General features: G+C 41.8%; 1 protein-coding gene across 10 annotated transcripts in view; it reads right to left on the bottom strand.

Annotated features, from left to right (window-relative positions):
- LOC140740746 (beta-1,3-galactosyl-O-glycosyl-glycoprotein beta-1,6-N-acetylglucosaminyltransferase-like) overlaps positions 1-18,914 on the bottom strand; it is a 74,534-nt gene that overhangs the window by 32,103 nt on the left and 23,517 nt on the right. For 6 of the 10 annotated variants that reach the window (XM_073070237.1, XM_073070260.1, XM_073070297.1 and 3 more), the window contains one exon: positions 16,945-16,986. The exons of 2 other annotated variants lie outside the window; for them this stretch is intronic. The gene's annotated coding sequence lies outside the window, so the exon portion shown is untranslated. Of the gene's footprint in view, positions 1-6,533; positions 6,633-16,944; positions 16,987-18,914 lie in introns of all 10 variants that reach the window. 2 more of the 10 variants (XM_073070244.1, XM_073070293.1) reach the window with 1 other exon arrangement.

Below are 18,914 nucleotides of genomic sequence, written 5' to 3'. Positions count from 1 at the left end.
TAGTTGAGCACAGTAGTCGGTAAGAAACTGATGCACAAAGTAGAAGATAGTGGAGGTGATTTTTATAAAGCTTTGTTAGCCTATCGCAGTACTCCACTTGAATGTGGATTTTCACCTGCTCAGCTCTTGATGGGATGCCGTTTGAGATCCAATCTGTCAGTAGATGAGAGCCTTCTGAGAACAGAGGAAGGTGAACAAGTGAAAAGATGGAAAGATGATCACAAAGCAAAGCAGAAAACATACTTTGATAGATGTTCTCGTCCGTTACTTGAACTGCACCAAGGAGATGAAGTGAGGATACAAGACAAAATGAACACATGGACACAGAAAGCTACAGTACTTGAAGAAGTACAACCCCGATCATACTTGGTCCAAACAGAAGAAGGAGCAGAGTTAAGAAGAAATCTCAAAGACCTCAAGAAAGTGCCAACTTTTGAGTTTCAGTTAACTGATGCAGACCAGACAAACATGGAAATAACAACGAAACACAAGAACTGTGTGAACCACTTAGAAGGTTTACTTGTGTTCAGAAACCCCCAGAGAGACTGATAGAGACATGTCAAATTATGCATTTGTTCTGGTCAAAGTTGCTAATTGTTTTTCTTTTTAAGGAAAGGAAGATGTGGTGATATCATGTGTAAGAATGTGATTGGAGAGAGTTCTGAGCATGCGCAGAAATGATAGAAAGATCTGGAAGCATGGCACTGTAAGACACATGTGGTTGTTGCTGTTGTAAATAAAAGTTCTATTCTTCCAGAATATGGTTCTTTATCAGAAACCTACGGTATGCATTAATATAAAAGAACACAACATCCATCATACTCCAACCCATGTTTCCAATTCTAAATTTAGAAATAAATTTCTTATTCGACGTACACTTGTTGTGTTCTTTCCATTCCAGTCCAGAATTTCTACTTAGTCTGTAGTTTCACTTTCCCATACACCAATTATTTTCCAACCAAAGCTTCTATCTTATTACGCTTGCACTTAGTGAAATAAAAAGTAGGCATTAGAAATAGCTTATTTCTCTCTTTGAGGCTTAAATGCCTGAGTAACTTAAGTTTCAGAGTATCTACTGTCTCAAAAGGCACAGCATCCAGCAGAATAAAAACACTGAGAAATTTACTCTTATTCCTTTGTACACAATCCCAGGATATAGCACAAAGCATTTTCAAACAGGTAGAGATGACAGAGCAAAGGAATTTGAAGAAAATAATATCGTTTCATTGGAAGTATCATTGCAATAGGGAACAGTCAAATAATTCCAATGACAAAGAGCGTAATTCTGTAAGTAATTAAAATGGGTTCTCATGCAATGTCAGTTTTTAAGTACTCCTAGTGCACTTTAGGTCACAGGGAATCTATTTCATTTTTCAGATTTTAAAGTAAGTTTAGCCTACAACAGTCTTCTTAACACTTTGGGAACATTCTGCTGTAGATTTAGTATGCCAGTCCTAGGAACTGCTCGGCAAGCTGGAACCTTTGATATTTCAATCAGTTACAGATTCTAAAAATGGTATGTTATATAAGACTAGATGTTAATATCTCTTGCTGATTTGATTTGACGTAAACAATACTTTTCACCATGTGCTTTGATGCACATGCAGCTAATGAAGCCTATCTCCCTTTAAACTTTGATGGTGTGATTGAATGGTTATGGATGTGGCGCCTATCAAGTCTCCTGTATAGTGGTGAATTTCTTGAGAGTCTTTGAAGCTGCACTCATCAAGGCAAGTAGAGATAATTCCATTTCACTCCTAACCTGAGCACTGGAGATGGTAGATGGTTTTGAGCAGTTAAGCTGGAAGTTGCTTGCCACAGTGATCCTTGCCTCTTATCTGTCTTTGTAGCCACATTGTGCATAGGAATACTCCAGTTCAGCTACTGGTCAATGGTACACCAGGATGTTAATAGCAAGGATCACCTGGACAGTAACAGTATCTATCCAGGCTGCTGTTTCTTGATTGTAGCTCAGTGTTCAACACAATGTGACCTTCATTTCTAATCAATAAGCTCCAAAACTTGGGCCTCTGTGCTTCCCTCTGCAACTGGATTCCTGACTTCCTCATCGGGAGACCACAGTCAGTGCAGCTCAGAAATCGCTGATGAGGGATCAGTGTGATATGCTGATTAACCTCAATCACAGTATTCCAGTATCAAGATATCGTCATTGTTGATAGAAAGCAATAGACCAGTGATTAGGAGCTCTGGCAGACAGCAGTGGAGCCATCTACTTGGTGAACACCAATTAGTTGGTCCCTCTCCTCATAATTCTCCTTTGTATACTAAACTAAGCACTTTACTCTGATGGGTTGGTAAGTGCTCCCTGTCCATCATTATTCTAATTAATTCCCCCAGTCACGACACTAAATAATAATGTGCTGATCTGTTTGTTTTCAGAATTTGTAACAGATTGAAATCTCAGAGGTTGGTACTATAAATTCATAAACATCCCCATAAAATTGTCTTCAACATTCATAGTGTCATTGGGCATCAGCCGCCTTTATGGTTATGATGGCAGGCTCAAAGTTTGAAGAGAGATGGGCTTCATTTTCCGCAGAAACATTAAAACACACAGTGAAAGGTATCGTTTACATCAAATCAAATCAGTAAGGTATGTGCCATGTCTCTTTGCTTTCTATGCCAACGTAACATGCCCATAGCTCACTAACCCTAACCATCTGCCTTTGAAATATGGGGGAAACTGGCGGAAACCAATGTAGTCACAGGAAGAATGTACAAACTCCTAACAGCGGCGGGAATCAAACCACGATCTGACAAATGGAGCTGCAATGCACCAACACAGAATAGTAGCAGTTTGTACCATTGTGGTGAACTACATATACCTGTCCGGACACGCCCCCCTGCTGACTGCTCCTGTGGCTCCTCCCACTGACCCTGGTATAAAGGCGATAGGGAACTCCGCCCCGACCTCAGTCTCCAGGATGCAGTGTGGTGGTCAATTGCTGCTTGTTCTTTCTTCCAGCCAATAAAAGCCTATATCTCACCTCACATCTCCAAGAGTTATTGATGGTGCATCAACCATATACAAGAGGCACTGCAGCAACTCACCAAGACTCTGTAGACAGCTCCTTCTAAACCCACAGCCTCTACCAACTAGAGAACAAGGACAGAAGAAACAAGGAAACTACCAGCTGGAAGTTGTGCTGACTTGGAAATTTATTGCTGTTCTTGAACCACTGCTGGGCCAGAACTCTGAAATTCTCTCCCTCACAGCATTGTGGTATACTCATGTCTTAAGGACTTCAGAGGTTCCAGAAAACAACTCACCACCACCTTCTCAAGGCCGACTAGGGATGAGTAATTATATGTTGGTTCAGCCTGCAAAGTCCACTTCCCTTGAAATAAAGAAGTGAAAAGAAAAATCACGTAAAAATTACCTTGGGGGGGGGGGGGATTAGGCAGAGTGTGAATAGAAGACGATCCAATGTAAATAAATGCATATACTGTACATGCCTCTCAAAGTCTAATCCTACGTCCCTGTCATGAGAAGTAGGAACGCATAAGGCTGGTCAACAGGGCTCTGTACAAGCCAATCCTCTGTACAGTGGGCACAATAAATTGCAGATACATTGATGAACTCCAACCACGTAAGTTGACTTGGGGATGATAGAGATGGGAGGTCACCAATGGCCTGTGCTTCACTGGGAGCTAAGGGCCCAAGAAGAAGATATAATGTGCATACATAAAACACAGTAAATAAGGTTCATGAGAGGACATAGAAAAAGCTAATCAAATGGTCTGAAACAATGTAACTTAATCTATGCAGAGAGTCTGCAGAAGCTGATGAAGCTTGTGAAGATTTGACCTGAAAGAGAGGTGGTAACTTTCAAAAATGAATTAAATCGACAGTTTTGGGGGAAAGAACATTGTATTATGACATATTACATGCAATAGGAGATATTACAGACAATTGGACAGCTTTACTTAAGATGCACAGCTGTGCATTGGCCACCTCCAGTGCTACATCAAGTTGTAGGTGGAAGAAATAAATACATGAAAATAGTGACGATCTGTCAGAACCTTGGTTTTCAATTTCCCAGACATATTGCAATTGACTTTGTAAATTTTCAACCTTAGTACTGACATAAATAGCAGACAGTGCAAAATATTCTTTGCTGCTTCAGCCTCATGCCTAAGCTTCAAAATAAAGTTTGATTAGTCACTCCAGGAGCAGTGCATTTCTTCATGAAATCTGAACAGTTTTTTAATTCAATACGGCCACAACCAGTGGGCACTTCCTGCATCTAACTCAGAATTTTTCATGAAATAGCTTATGTGCAGAGTGTGACCATAATGAACAGCTCAGTCCAGATGGCTTATTTAATGGATGAATGAATAGCAACAGTTCAGTGATGCCAATCTGACTTGACCTGAAGATTGAAATAAAAACAAAACAGACTACTGGAAGAACTCAGCAAGTCATGCGGCATCTGTGGAGTCAAAGGGGTGGCCAAAGTTTCAGGTGAAGACCCTACATCAGGACTGAGAATGTATAGGGAAGATATCTAAAACACAGAGATGGAGGGAGTGCTGAGACAAAGGCTGGTAAGTTATGGCTGGAACAAGATTAATGGGCTGGAGTGATTGAGGGAGAATGATGGGCAGATGGAGTCAGGGTGGTGAGTCATGGTATAAGTAAGAGGAATATGAGGTGTTACTCTTCCAGTTTGCATTTGCCCTCACTGTGACAGTGGAGAATGAGGAGGACAAACAGATCAATGTGGGAATGGGAAGGTGAACTGAAATGACAAGCAGCTCAAGACTTAAGATGGCCATTAGAGACAGAGTATAGGTGCCTGCAAAGTGTCACACGGTCTACACTTGGTCTCACTGATATAGAGACCACGTCACAGGCACCAAATGTAGTAGACCAGAATGGAGGATGTGCCTGTGCCTCACCTTGAAGGGTTGTTTAGGGTACTGAATTTTGGTGAGAGAGAAGGTGGAGAGAGATGTATTGCACCACCTACTGGGGGTGCAATGTGCCAGACAGGGAGGGTGGGTGGATCAGAGAGTCACAGAGAGAGGGGTCCCTACAGAGACAAAACAGGTTGAGAGGTGAAGGGCGTAACTGACGATGGGACCTTCTTTGAGCTGCTGGAAATGGTAAAGGGCAACATGCTGGATGGGAAAAAGGTAAGAAGCAGGAGAACTCTATCTCCATTCTATCTGGGGAGAGGGTGGTAAGAGCAAATGTGCAGTGAAATGGAGGAATTGTATGGAAGGGCTCCATGAACTACTTCAGAGGGGAAGGCACACTTTCTGAAGGAGAATATTTGTGATAGAGCAGAAAGCCCCATCTTGAGAAGAGAAGTGGGAAATATGGAGAAAGTGAGTATATAGAGTGGCTTGAGGTTTAGAGAAGCCACAGAGCACTATCCATCCAATACCTCAATGGTGGAGCTGGCAGAAGATTATGACCCTTCACAATAGCAGTGAAAATGGAGGAAACCAGTGAAATGTCCCCAGTTGTCTTTCATTCCATGCCACTCGACCCTGATCTGGATCTATCAAGGACCGTATGGTAGCTGCCCATGTATCAGCCCATGCTAAGCAAAGTCACATACATACATTCTTCATTAAGGGAATCCACCCTAACATCCCAGACCCCTTACGAGAACATCATATTTGAAATGAGTGATAACACTACCTTCTCCATCATGGTCTCATGCAGGAAGTGTCCATGATATGGCTTCCTCTGAGTGTAGAGAGGGCGACAATTTTGTGGAGCACGCAGACTCCATTCACAACAGTCATCTTGACCTTCTGGGTGCACGTCATTCCAACTCTCCTTCCCATTCCCATTGTAATGTGTCTGTTTTCATCCTTCTCCTCTGCCAGAGCAAAGTCAAACTCTGGGCATTGGTGGATTTAATAATAGATATTGGTGGCAGGTTTGTACCATGAGATGGGGGCCTAGAGATCCAGAAAAGGCACAAGGTGTCAGAAAAACTCCAGGTGAATTTGACAGCAGGGTGGAAGTTAGCAGTAAAGCTGCTAAGATTGATGAGTTCTGCAAGAATGCAAGATGCAGCAACAAAAGTCATTGATGTAGCAGACAAAGAGTTAGGAAGGGGTGCTAGAGTAACTTTGGATCAATGATGGTTCCATAAACCCAACAAAGGGGCAGATATAGCTGGGGTCAATCCAGATGTCTGTGGATACACCTTTGACCATTATTTTCCCCTCAATTTGTTCCACCTACCTCCTACCAGCCTCTGTCACACTCTTCTCTCTCACTTCTATATATTGGGTATCTTCCCTCTGTACACCAAGACCTAATACAGGGCTTCAAACTAAAATATTGACCACCTCTTTGTGTCTATAGGTACCATTTTTTTTGCTGTAAATTCCAGCATTGGTCATTACCTTGTGTTCCCTTGCTGTAAAGATTGCTGTCTGTTTTCATGCTCAGCAAGCACAAGAAAACTAATTTCAATATCAAAGTTGAGAATAGAGCATATTATACCATCTTGCTACTGTACATATTGTAAATCAATCGTAATTACCTTTTGTATTGACAAAGCAAACTAACAGAACTGGTCAGCTACAGAAACCAGTCTCGATTATCTTGTGTTTGGACAGCATCACACCAACGATACCAGACTCTGGAACACACACAGGCACACTCATTGCAGCTGCCAGATTAACAGTCTCAATAGAAAATTCATAAAATAACGCAACATTTACAAATAGGTAAGTGAGTAAAGCTAATTCACAAACTTGCGTGCAATAACTTTTCATATAAAATAATCCTCATGTTAGCGTCAGTGCTCACAACTGAGTAATTATCAAAAAATCTGCAACATGTTTTAGAGGTTTCCAGAGATGCTAATCAAAAACATTCTCTTATTATTAATAGCAAGGGCGTAGGCAGAATAATATCACTCAAAATATGAAAGAACAATTGCATTCATCAGACTAGAATGTACCTTCTCTTTCTACTCTATTTATGTAACCATAAGTTTATTCTCAAATGGTTACATAAAGAGTAGAAAGTTAAAACTACGCTCTAGTCTGATGACTAGAATGTTCATTCTGAGATGAATGATCAAACTATTCTCTCTGTAATGATTTTATATAATTTAACACGGTGCCTTATACCACTACCCTATTTATTTTAATAATCACCAATTTAATCCATCAAAAGAAGTCTAGTTCTATGAAACTATAACCACAATTTTAGGCAAGGCTTATTCTGAAATAAAAAATGAATAATGAAATCATTTCTGGCAAGATATTATGCTTTCTCTTTCAGATACTCATTATACATTTACTGTTATTAACTACATATTGTTACTAGACAGTAGCATTTGATATGCCCAACCGAACAGCAAGTCTTGCTCGAAGTAAAATTACAAACCAAAGAAAAAATCTACAATTTAAAATTAACACGAGTTTTGCTATGAAAGTTGTCCATTTCAGGGATTACATAATCCTACTGATCCCACCAGCTGAAAAATAACGATTGTAATGTGGTCAGGCTTGAATAATGAATTAATTAAAAAGTGAAAAATAAGTATTCTACTCAGAGGCTAAACTCAAGAAGAGAAATATCTGGCTTTGGTTGTGGCTTGTAATTAGCTTACTAAATGTTTGCTCACAGGAATTGCTTCAATAATAGTGCCTTTACTATCCTCACAGCTGAAGTTTTAAAGGTTTCAGTAGGTGTTAAATTTGGATTGTGAGCATTTTCCATTTGGTAATACATTTTATTCCTTAGCTAGCCCCTTGATCTGTTTAGGATCTGTTTCAGCTTTTAACACAACCTATTTCAAAACAAATACTGTACTTAGACTGAAGTTGACTAGTCTCATTTACAGAGGCATGTCAGACCTTGGGTATTAAGACGCTAGGCTAGCAATGGATTGAAGCTTCAAATCGTAATCTGACTATCCTTGTAAGCTTCCATCTGTTCCAGGATTCTAATAGCCTATACTTCCAGGTGAACTTCTAGGATAGCTGATTGTTCAGATATTCATGGTTACCATCAAATGAGAACAGGGATTTTCCCTACTCAAGTCAAATCCAAGTCTTACTGTTGTTAACTGAAAATTTTGAATTCATTTTCTGTATTTGTGTGCCTATCTATTGTGCTGATAGTATTCAATAACATTTACAGGTAACCCATTAAAATCTCTTAGATATAAAGCGCAAATTATTAACCATTCCATTTACAAGTCATTACTGTGAGCTAAATTAATACTGTGCCGAATTTTAATTGGCTGCTGTTGGTTATAACATTACTCTGTACAAGTGGTTTTCAAGAAAATTTAAAGAACAAACAAATCCTATTTAACCAGCAAAAAACCAAAAAAAAATTCAGGAGAGCCTCAGTTTTACATACAGGCATTATCTTAGATAAACCTAAAGAGCTTTCATGCATCTCCTGCTTTCTTTTGTCATTCAAACATGACTCGAGGTTGAGTTTATAAGAATCCGACATCATGGTCAGAACCCCAGCATAGATACAGGTCACAGTTTAAGTCGATTTGATGCTTTTCAGAGATGTTTTTTGAACTGCTGAGCTTTTCTAGCATCTATTTTTTATATTAATTTGCTTTTGGATAACAATAATGTAATTCTCCATTGGTTTAATTTTTGGACTATATCAATATAGAACTTGATGCCTATTTATGTGAAAATTATTTCCACGTTCAGTTCTGTAACAGCAAGCAGGTTCTTAATGAATCTGGTTAAGCAAAGTTGTTGAACATCCAGTTATTAAAAACAAAAACTAATAAAGGGTAACACACATAAAATACTAGAAGAACTCAGCAGCAGGTCAGACAGCATCTATACAGAGGAATAGACAGTCAACACATTGGGCCAAGGCACTTCCTCAAGACTGGAAGGGGAAAGAAGCCAGGTGGGAAAAGAGAGAGAAGTACAAGCTGGCTGGTGATAGAGGAAGTCAAGTGAGGAGGAAGGTAGGGCTAGGTGGGTGGAGGAGGGGGGTGTCAAATGAGAAGCTGGGAAGTGGTAGGCGGAAAAGGTAAAGACAAAGGAATATGACAAGAATGGAGAGAGGACCATGGGAGAAAGGGAAGGAGAGGGGACACCAGAGAGTGGTGATAAGCAGGTAAGGAGACGGCAACTAGAATGGAAAATAGAAAAAGAGGGAAGGAGGATAAGGAGAAATTACTGAAAGTTAGAGAAATCAATGAACATGCCATCAGGTTGGAGGCTACCCAGATGGATATGAGGTTGTGCTCCTCCAATCCTAGAGTATCCTCATTGTGGCAGTAAAAGAGGCTATGGGCCGACATGTCAGAACAGGTATGAGAATTAGAATCAAAATGGGTGGCCACTCTAAAATCCCATCTGTTGTGCTCAACAAAGTGGTCCCCAATTTTCGTCAAGTCTCACTAATCTAGAGGAAGCTGCACTGGGAACACTGGGTGCAGTAGATAACCCCAATAGTTGAAATGTTGCTTCATTCATTTTTGTCTGGCTCACCTTTAATCTGATGGCGTGAGTAATGATCTCTCTAACTTCTATCAATACCTCCCTCCCGCTTCTTCTCTCGTTTGTTTTTCCATTCCTCATTCTGGCTCCCCTGTTCACTTCTCTTCTCCTCACTTGCCTATCTCCTCCATCTGGTGCCCTCCTCCTTCCTTTTCTCTCCTGGTCCACTCTCCTCTCCTATTAGACTCCTTCTTTTTCACCTCTTTACCTTTTCCACCTATCACCTCCCAGCTTCTCATTTCATCCCCCTTCTCCCTTACCTGGCTTTACCTATTACCTGCCAATCTGTACTTCTTCCCCTTCCCTCCCCTGGCTTCTTCCCCCTTCCTTTCCAGTTCTAATGAAGAGTCTCGGCCCAAAAGGTTATTCCACCCTATAGATGCTGCCTGACCTGCCGAGCTCCTCCAGAATTTGATATGTGTTATTCTGGATTTCCAGATCTGCAGAATCTCTTGTGTTACTAATAAAGGGTCCTTATCCTGAAACATCTACTCAGCCTATTCACCCTTTAAATGCTGCTGAGTGCTGGAGTACTGACATGCGTGTGAGTGAGTTGAGGATACATGAATATTAGGTAGGGTTGCAATTGATGGACTTGTTGACTGATGGAGTTGTATTGAGTGGAAAAGCATATAATTTCCTCATGCTGCTACTGGTAAGTGTTCATTGATCATACAGATATAACAGCTATCATACTGATCTTACAGATCTTACAACACTGGAAAGAACACCCAGGGAAACATTTCAGACTTCAGTACCTATAATTTATATCAGGAATGAAGGGTGCTGTGGAAATGCAAATGTGCAAGTTCATATCTATGTGCCCATCTCTTCTATAAATATTTTGACTGGAAAATCTGAGAAGCAGAGCATCTGTTCTAGTAACAGGCATCCAGAGTATTTGCAGGAAGTGAGAAAATAGTTTTTGAGTGGTGTTAGTAACTTAAATCAGTTCAAATTACTGTCAGTCCATTTGCAAGCTTTAGGTATTACACCCCACTACATTTAATTTTAAATTTGGCTTTCCTGGTCATTGGGTCATGTCTTTGGTTCACTGGTATTGATGCACCATCAATAACTCACGCTGAGACTTAGGAAGTGAGATATCGGCTTTTATTGACTGGAAGAACAACACTACATCCTGGGAAAATGAGGGAGAGCAGCAGACCACAGTCGCCTTTATACAGGGGTCTGTGGGAGGAGCCACAGGAGCAGTCAGCAGGGTCTGTGGGAGGAGCCACAGGAGCAGTCAGACAGGTATATCTAGTTCACCACAGGTACAATAAAACAACTAGGCTTATTTTTTTATTTTTGGGATCTAGCCAATGCAAAAGAAGTAAAAATACACTCTCGACTCTGCTCAAAATGCACCTATTGCTCTATGTGCATTTATTACGTAAACAAAATATTTGCATTCTCCGCAAACTAAGAAACCTACACCGTACCGAAGTCCAAGTCTGTGGTGTTTTAACTGGGTGACTCCAATCCATACAGAATATCCTGCTACAATCTTCATAAAGCTATCAAGTATGCCAAGAGATGACACCAGACCAAAATTGAGTTCACGACCAGACACATATAATGGCAGCGCTTGCATGCTATCACAAACTATAAAAGAGAGTCAGGCAGTATCATTGGCAACGACACTCCCTCCCACCCTGATTACATCAATGCTCCTGGATTTGGTGTTGTCAATTCTCTGCTCTTTGAAAAGCAATGAAAGAACATCTGTCCCTACAGCCTCCCACAGACACTGTTGCAGACAGTAAATCAGTTTCCAGAGAGTGAACACACAGGAAGCATCTGGCCTGGATGGTGACTCCAGCCTTAGAACATAGAACACAGCACATAGAAATCTACAGCACAATACAGGCCCTTTGGCCACTGTCGCCAGTATTGCATTCCACACACCCACCACTCCCTGGATGAAAAACTTACCCCTGACATCCCCTCGGTACTTATCTCCAAGTATCTTAAAATTATGCCCCTTGTGTTAGCAATTTCAGCCCTGGGGAAAAGCCTCTGGTTATCCACGTGATCAATGCCTCTCATCTTATATGCCTCTATCAGGTCACCTCTCATCCTCCATCACTCCAAGGAGAAAAGGCCAAATTTCACTCAACCTATTCTCATAAGCTACGCTCTCCAATCCAGGCAACAGCCTTGTAAATGTCCTCTATGCTTTTTCTATAGTATCCACATCCTTCCTGTAGTGAGGTGACCAGAACTGAACATAGAACTCCAAGTGCGGTCTGACCAAGGCCTTATATACTGTAGCTGTAATGTTACCTCTCAACTCTTGAACTCAATCCCATGGTTGATGAATGCCAATACACCATATGCCTTCTTAACAAAATTGTCAACTTCCGCAGCAGCTATTAGTGTCCTATGGACGTGGACACCAAAATCTCTCCGATCCTCCACACTGCCAAGAGCCTTCCAATTAATACTATATAATCCCTCCATGACTTCCTCCTTTTCTGCAGCTAAGACACTATTCCTGATTAGCAATGCCACACCTCCACCTCTTTTGCCTCCCTCCCTGTTCTTTGTGAAAAACCTAAAGTCTAGCACATTCAGAAGCCATTCCTGCCCCTAAGACATCCAAGTCTCTGTAATGACCACAACTTAATAGTTCCACATATTGATCCACACTCTAAATTTATCCGCCTTGCTTATGATACCCCTTGCATTAAAATAGACACGTCTTAAATAATAAACAAGAGAAAATCTGCCGATGCTGAAAATCTGTGTGTGTTACATCTCATACTATCAGGTTGAGTGAAGCTATCATCTACCTATCTTTCCTCACAAACTCCCCACAAACTGTCTCTCCTTGTGTGCAACTGCCCCCATTTTCTACCTCTTCACTTTGACCTGCACCCCCCAGCAATTTGAGTTTAAACCCTCCCCAATAGCACTGGCAAACCTCCCCACCAAGATATCGGTCCACCTTAGATTCAAGTGCAACCCATCCTTTTTGTACAGATCACACCTGCCCCAGTGATCCAAAAATCTGAATCCATGCCCCCTGCTCCAATCCTTCAACCACACATTTATCCTCCACCTCATTCTACTCGTGTAGTCACTGTTGCGTGGCATAGGCAGTAATCCCGAGATTACTACCTTTGAGATCATACTCCTCAGCTTCCTTCCTAACTCCCTGTATTCTACTTTCAGAATCTCCAGCCTTTTTCTACCTGTGTCATTGGTACCAATATGTACCATGACCTCTGGCTGCTCACCCTCACATTTCAGGTTATTGTGGACATGCTCAGAGACATCACGAACCCTGGCATCTGGGAGGCAAACGGCCATCCTTGTTTCTTTTTGCATGCACAGAATTGCCTATCTGTCCCCCTAACTATAGAGTCCCCTATTACCACTGCCATCCTTTTCCATTCCCTACCCTTCTAAGCCACAGGGTACACTGTTGCTTACCCCAGGTAGGTCCCCCCCAACTATACTCAAAATGGAGTACTTATTGCTAAGGGGGATGGCTACTGAGGTACTCTCCACTATCTCTGATGCTCTCCCTTCCCTCTCTTGACAACCTCCCACCTATCTGTCTCCTGTGGCCCCAATGTGACTACCTGCCTGTAGCTCCTATCAATCACCTCACTTTCCCTAACAAGCTGAAGGTCATCGAGCTGCAGCTCGATGCAACTGGTGCAGGTGTGGCCATCAGGGAGGCTGGAAGTCTCCCGGACATCTGACAGCTTGAGCAGAAAACTGGCCTTGCAGTCATACCCACTATTCTTAAATTAGAGGAAAAAAGAGATGTGAAAGTAACTTACCTCTTTACCTCACCTAGGCACATCCGTGCTGAAGCCCGGATGAGCCAAAGCACTATTACTCTGACTCACTCTACACTGACGACTGCTCCTTTGATGACCACTCCGTTAGGCAGTGTCTCCCTTTTAGCCTGGAACTTTCTCAGTGCCCTTGCATAATGACAAACAACTGCATCTGCGCACTTCTCCCAAACAAATCTCCCGCTGAAAGAAACTCCTCTCTTTTTAAATCTCAGCAGCCTTGCAGGAAGAAGGGCTACTGCATCTGTACACTTCTCCCAGTCAAATCCTTGTCCTCAGATCCTGCATGGATCAGTGGACACAAGTATTTGCAGATATTTTTAACCTCTTCCTACTCCAATCCGAGGTTCCCACTTTCTTTAAGACTACTATCTTTCTGATGCCTAGGATAAATAAGGTAATACCCTTAATGAATACCACCCAATTGCTCTGACATCCACCATCATGAAGTGCTTTGAGACACTGGGGTCAAAGCATGAATTGTCTCCAGCCTGCCAGACAACCCTGACCCACTGTAATTTCCCTGCTGCTGAAACTGGTCCATAGCAGATGCTATCTCCCAGGCCCCACACTCATCTCCAGAGCATTTTGTTGATATGCTTTCAATGCCATAGTTATAAACAAAATCTCCTCCGAACTTCCAACCCTAGGACTCAGCATCCTCCTTTGCAACTGGAACCTTGACTTCCGAACAAACAGACCATAAGCCGTGGTAATGATTGATCCGTTTAAACAGCATGCAAGACAAATTTTCATTATATTTTAGTATTTGTAACAATAATAAACTGATACAACCACTTCAACCTGCCATGAATAAAATACAAATGATAGCCAGAAAAGTAATATTAACAATTGCTAATTGGCTTGGAGTATTTACAGTTTCTCAATTACAGAAAAAAATCTTTAAAATGTATTTGTTGAACGCTCACAGCTTCCTAGAAGAGGGAGATAAGCAAAACATTCAGCCACTCATACTGTTGACACACCCATAAATGGTTTTGAGTGCAAGTTCAAGAATGGATTCTATTTAATGCTCCTTGCAGCATGATCTTGAGGTTCCCATGTTAATATCAGTGTTCAAATGCAAATTACTACAAGTGAAACAAGTAGCACTTTGGAACTATATGAACAGATACCATAAGAACAAAGATACAGTAGCAGAATTAGATCTGCTCTGCTATTTCAACATGGCTCTGAGCCCCAATCTCCCACCATCTCCCTGTATCCCTTCATGCCCTGGATAAGCAAGAATCTATCAACCTCTGCCTTAAATTTACCCAAAACCTTGGCCTTCGCAGCACCTGTGGTGATGAATTCTACAGTTTCACCACCCTCTGGCTAAAGAAATTCCTTCTCATCTCTGTTCTAAATAGACACTCCTCTACTATGAGCTACATCCTCTGGCTTATGAAAGGTTAAAAAAAGACAGGCAATGATAGACATCTAGAACATTATAAAGCTAGCAGGAAGGCGCTTAGGAATGAAAGTAGAAGAGCCAGAAGGGGCCATGAGAAGGCCTTGGTGGACAGGATTAAGGAAAACTCCAATGCTTTCTACATCTATGTGAAGAGTAAGAGGATAAGACGTGAGAGAATAGAACCAATCAAGTATGACAGTGGAAAAGTGTATATGGAACCTGAGAAGATAGTAGAGGTATTTAATGAGTACCTTGCTTCAGTTATCACTACAGAAAAGGATCTTGGTGATTGTATGGATGACTTATAGCAGACTGAAAAGCTTGAACATAAAGATATTAAGAAAAAGGTTGCGCTGGAGCTTTCGGAAAGCATCAAGTTGGATAAGTCACCAGGACTGGATGAGAAGTACCCCAGGCTACTATGGGAGGTGAGAGAGGAAATTGCTGAGCCTCTGGCGATGATCTTTGCATCATCAATGGAGACGGGAGAGGTACCGGAGGATTGGAGGGTTGTGGATGTTGTTCTATTATTCAAGAAAGGGAGTAGAGATAGCCCAGGAAATTATAGACCAGTGAGTCTTACTTCAGTGGTTGGTAAGTTGATGGAGAAGATCCTGAGAGGTAGGATTTATGAACATTTGGAGAGGCATAATATGATTGGGAATAGTCAGCATGGCTTTGTCAAAGGCAGGTCATGCCTTACAAGCCTGACTGTATTTTTTGAGGATGTGACTAAACACATTGATGAAGACAGAGCAGTAGATGTAGTGTATATGGATTTCAGCAAGGCATTTGATAAGGTACCCCATGCAAGGCTTATTGAGAAAGTAAGGAGGCATGGGATCCAAGGGGACATTGCTTTGTGGATCCAGAATTGGCTTGCCCACAGAAGGCAAAGAGTGGTTGTAGACAAGTCATATTCTGCATGGAAGTCGGTGACTGGTGGTGTGCTTCAGTGATCTGTTCTGGGACCCTTACTCCGTGATTTTTATAAGTGATCTGGATGAGGAAGTGGATGGATGGGTTAGTAAATCTGCTGATGACACAAAGGTTGGGGGTGTTGTGGACAGTGTGGAGGGCTGTCAGAGGTTGCAGTGGGACATTGATAGGATGCAAAACTGGGCTGAGAAGTGGCAGATGGAGGTCAACCCAGATAAGTGTGAAGTGGGACCAGAACTGGCTCAGAGGGAATGGTGGAGTCAGATAGCACTACAGTGATAGAAGACATTATGGTTAACAGGACAGACAAAAAAATTCTATGGCCACAAAAGAGACTCTGGGATAGCATGTTGCCCCTCTGGTGTGAAGGTTGAGGATGGCTCTGAGTTGTTGCAGAACGTTTTTGTGTGAGACGCCAGAGAACTGGAAAGAGTTCAGAGAAGATTTAGGAGGACGTTGTTGGTAGAAGGTTTGAACAGTTTGGGGTTTCTTTCTTTGGAGCATAGGGCAATGCGAGATGATCTCCTAGATGTATCCCAGGGTTAGTGCAATCAAGAAGTAGGAAGCAAAGGTTTAAGGTGAGAAGGGAGAGATTTAATTAGAAATCTGAGAGGCAACAGTGGTCAGTATATGGAACGGGCTACCAGCAAAGGTGGCTAAGGCATGTACACCACACTAGTGATGAAGGCTACCCTCTCCCAGGTGAGCAGCAACTATCTGTAACAGCAGTAGATGTGAGAAGGACTCTGTAGAGAGTCAATCCCCATAAGGTGACAGGGCTAGACAACATCCCAGGCCTAATATTCAGGGAGTACGTCAGTTCACTGATGTGCACACTGACTGACTGATGACTTCACAGACATCCTCAACACCTCACTCATCCGGATTTCTATCCCCGCATGCTTCAAATCAGCCACCACCATCCCTGTACCAATGAACACCACACCTTCAGAAATAATCCCACCGCTGTCTTTAAGGAGTTTGTATGTTCTCCCCGTGAGCACATGGGCTTCCTTTGGGTACTTAGGTTTCCTCCCACAGTCCAACGACATAGAGGTTGGTGGGTTAATTGGTCATTGTAAATTGTCCTGTAATTAGGCTAGGATTAAATCGGGGGGTTGCTGGGCGGCATGGCTCAGAGAGCCTACTCCATGCTGTATCTCAATCAATCAATCAATAACGGACTACTCCACAATCATCATGAAGTGCTTTGAATGGCTGGTAAAGGCACATATCAAAAATTCCATTCCTGCCATATTGGGCACTCATTAATATACTTACTGACAGAAGCCCACATCTGTCATGCATCTGGTCCTGACACACCTAGAAAGCAAGGATACATGTCAGAATGCTGTTTCTTGATTTCACTTTGGCATTCAACATTGTTGTCCCACAGACCATAGTGAACAAACTCTTACTCCTTGGTCTAAATACAGTGCAACTGGGTTTTGAACTTCCTATCAATAGACCTCAGATAGTCAGGATGCACAACCGCTCCTATGTCCCCATCATCCTCAATACAGGTGTCACCCAGGGCTGTGTGCTGAGCCCATCGTTGTACCACAGCCAACCACAAGCAATCACATTGCCAAGTCTGGCAATGACACGACAGTGGTGGGGCTCATCACCAACAATGATGAGATGGCCTACAGCGAGGAGATGGAAGAGCTTCTGGCCAGGTGCCAGGCAAATAACCTTTCCCTTTATGTCAACAAGACACTGGAAACGGTTACTTACTTCAGGAGAAGTCACCACTCACACCCCTCATTACATGGGCACCACAGTATTGGGAACCGTAAGCAGTTTCAATTTCCTGGGAGTGCACAATTCGCACAACCTCTCATTGTCTCAGAACACATCATACACAATCAAGAAAGCTCACCAATGCCTCTACTTTCTGAGGAGGCTGAAGAGAGCTGGACTATGCACATCTAATCTCATGTAATTCTACAGAGGCACAGTAGAGAGTATCCTGACAAGCTGCATCATTGCATGGTGTGGGAACTGCACTGTAGCAGACAGGAAGGCTCTACAATGGGTAGTCAAAACTGCCCAATGCATCACCTGCAGCAGCCTCTTCACCATCAAGGACATATATACAGAAAGGTGTTAGTAAAGGGCCAGTAGCATTATGAAAGATCCCACCCATTCTGCTCATGGACTGTTAGCCCCACCCCATCAGGGAGGAGGCTATATAGTAGCCACAACAGGACCACCAGATTCAAAAACAGTTACTTTCCCTGAGCAGTAAGGCTGATCAACACCTGAACCCACCGCCATTATTCTATCATTTTTTATCAGTCACTTTATATACAGACACTCCTGTGCCTAGCTTCACTGAATAGACAAACAATTGATCTATGTATATAAGCTATCTCATGTATTTATATTTATTGTGTTTTTATTATTATTGTAATTTTACATTTTTTGTGCTGCATTAGATTTGGAGTGACAATTATTTCATTCTCCATTAGACTTGTATATAGGAGTTGATGTACACAGCAATGGTTAATGACATTAAACAATCTTGAATCTGTCTTTTCAGTCAATTAGCCAGTTTTCCGTCCTTGTTATTGAAATTATTTATAAGGATTCAAATTTCGACAGGAATACTGTACAAAGTAGTATTATATATCTTTTGGATCTCAATAGTACTTGCCTTCTCAATTCTATCTGTTTCTTTTTCAGAGAAACATCCCATTAATTAGATAAGATTGATATTTAACAAATTCATGTTGTTTTCTCTAATCAATTAACACATATCTAAGAAATTGCCACTTCTGTCCCTGAACATTGTTTCCAAAACATTCCCCACCATCAAGATTAGACTGACTGATCTGTAAATTATTAGGTCTACCTCTCAACCCCTTGTCCAACAAAGTGCAACATTTCCAACTTTCCTCTCTTGAGACTTGACCCTAAATCTCTGGGTGTTTTGAAGTTTATGGATAGGTCTTCAGCAATGTCCTATTTTAATTCTGTTAGGAACCTGTGGTTGTTCCTATCTGGATTTGATGATTTCACCACGAAGAACGGGCTATGTTTTGTCTACTTCACGTTTATTACTTCATGAATGCTCTGTCGTTCAATAAGATTATTGCTGATCTGGCCACGGACTCAGCTCCAACAACCCCAAAGCCATTAGTTTCCTGCTATGCAAAAACCTATCTGTGTACTACATATAATAAGTGAGGTAGCCGTTACTATTTCCCTGGGCAGAGAATTCCACAGATTCACTACTCTCAGGATAA

The sequence above is a fragment of the Hemitrygon akajei genome, chromosome 2, assembly GCF_048418815.1.
Source record: "Hemitrygon akajei chromosome 2, sHemAka1.3, whole genome shotgun sequence".
NCBI lineage: Eukaryota > Metazoa > Chordata > Chondrichthyes > Myliobatiformes > Dasyatidae > Hemitrygon > Hemitrygon akajei.
The sequence above is the reverse complement of the archived record's forward strand: the minus strand, read 5'-3'. Positions and strand labels throughout refer to the sequence as shown.